Source organism: Seriola lalandi, unplaced genomic scaffold (genome assembly GCF_002814215.2).
Source record: "Seriola lalandi dorsalis isolate HSWRI2012SDOR001 ecotype SW California unplaced genomic scaffold, Sedor1 jcf7180002001151, whole genome shotgun sequence".
In the NCBI taxonomy this organism is placed as follows: Eukaryota; Metazoa; Chordata; class Actinopteri; order Carangiformes; family Carangidae; genus Seriola; species Seriola lalandi.
The window spans coordinates 1-1,822 of NW_019471810.1; the positions used below are offsets into that span (position 1 = coordinate 1).

General features: G+C 42.4%; 1 pseudogene across 1 annotated transcript; it reads right to left on the minus strand.

The window, feature by feature from the left end:
- Positions 1 to 6: 6 nt before the first annotated feature.
- Positions 7 to 1,745, minus strand: LOC111663704 (transmembrane protein 182 pseudogene; annotated as a pseudogene). The gene is made up of 3 exons (XR_015437808.1): positions 1,618 to 1,745; positions 938 to 1,075; positions 7 to 617 (listed from the first exon to the last, which is right to left on the minus strand). The product of XR_015437808.1 is annotated as a transmembrane protein 182 pseudogene (transcript).
- Between the last annotated feature and the right edge of the window lie 77 nt (positions 1,746 to 1,822).

Genomic DNA, 1,822 nt, shown 5'->3' on the forward strand with positions numbered 1-1,822 from the left:
AAGCAAATGGTAGAATGACAGTGTGATTCAGCGGAGTGGAAGAAATATTTATATTCAGAGTTTTGCTTAGAAAAAAAGATCTTATACTGCTCCTTAGCGCCAGTATCATATCCATATCATATCACATTAATCCTATAAACTCTACCACTGAACTATCGTGGTTTTAATATTCCTGTGTAACTGGTGATTTTTGTGGAAATCAATCACAGAAAGTGATAGAAAACTGCTACAGCAGCAGTGTCTCTGTCTGCATGCTACCTAACATCCAAAGGGTGGTGCTGTAATGTTGGTCGTATCTTTCCTGCCAGTATTTACATCCCACAAGTGTGCTGCTGAGTCCCAGTGCAGGACATGAAAAGGTCAGTCCACTCTTCTCCTTCGGGCCAGATGATGAGCTCACTTGCTGGCATGCAGCGCTCGGCCCACCATCATGAAGACCAACCCAGAGACGAGCTCCAGAGGCACGCCGGCTGCCGCCACCATGAATGACAGGCCGTAGAGCACTGAAACCTTGGCATCTGGACATGCCTCTCCTCTCTCCTGCAGGACGTAGCGCTTCACGTCCACCACCTCCATCCACAGCACATAGAGCAGGAGCAAGAACAGGAACAGGCAAGCTGTGGAGTGATAAAGAGAGTGTCAGGGAGACACAGAGGCTATCACTACTATGAGTAACAGCAGAGGAATGCAGCTCCTACTCATCTCTACTGTTACCACGGTAGCAGTGTTTACACCTGCTGTTGTTATAGTGACAGTGCTGCAGAGTGACATCTGCTGCCCTGTGTGCATGTATTTGTTATGTGACAGGCATGAACAGCTGACAGCAGCAATGACTGCAATATGTGTTTGTGTCTGTACATTCACCTATTCCCCCTGCAGTATATTTCACACCACTATATGAACTCCACATGTACACATGCAGTAGTTTAGATTTTACCGGCAGTGATGAGGAAGGCTCCTCCTAACTTGTAGAGTTTGTGGCTGATGAAGGGGACACCACAGACCAAGAGGAAACCTCCAGTCAGAGCTGAGACCAGCCCGAGGATTATCAGCAGGGTCCAGAAACCCCGAAACACTGCACAAGAAACACAACAAGGCCTCCATCAGAGCAGTGGACCTATATGTATATTGGTCCTCAGGACGAGGAGGTCATGTCCTCAATATTTTTTGGGTCATATAGCCAGATACCAATATTTCTACACTTAAAGTTGAATACTTAGTAGTATAGAATAGTATAGTAAGTATAGTATAGAATAGTTAATCAGATTCAGTAATTACCACTAGAACTCTATTACTGGAGACTGTGGGGATGGCTCTGACACAGCATTTAGATCCTCATGTTGGGATATGAAACATTAAGAAAATATTGAACTTAAATACATGTCAAAAATCCAAATAATTAAAAAAATGTTTCTGTTGGGAGTAATATTGTAGGACTTTGACCCATGGCTTTGACCCTGGTTTGTATGTATATGAAACGGAAATATGTCTATATTTTTTTATCTATTTCTCCGTCATAACCGCCTTGAAATTTTACTTTCACTGTTAGTTACAATATTGTGGAAATACTTGCATGTGTGTGTACATACAGCATGTGTTTGTGACTTTGTGAATTACCTGCTGTAGCATCATAACTTGGATGAGGCACTGGTCCAAGTGCAACAGGCAGAGGGAAGAGGTAACCATGGATACACACCTTGGACTCTGGCTGGTTTGCTATAGTTAAAAGAAATGGGGATAGTAAAAAAAATCACAAAAAAATAGTGAGTAAAGTAAAATAAAAAAATTGTAAGTAAAGTAAAAAAGTCTAAGGCTCAAAAAG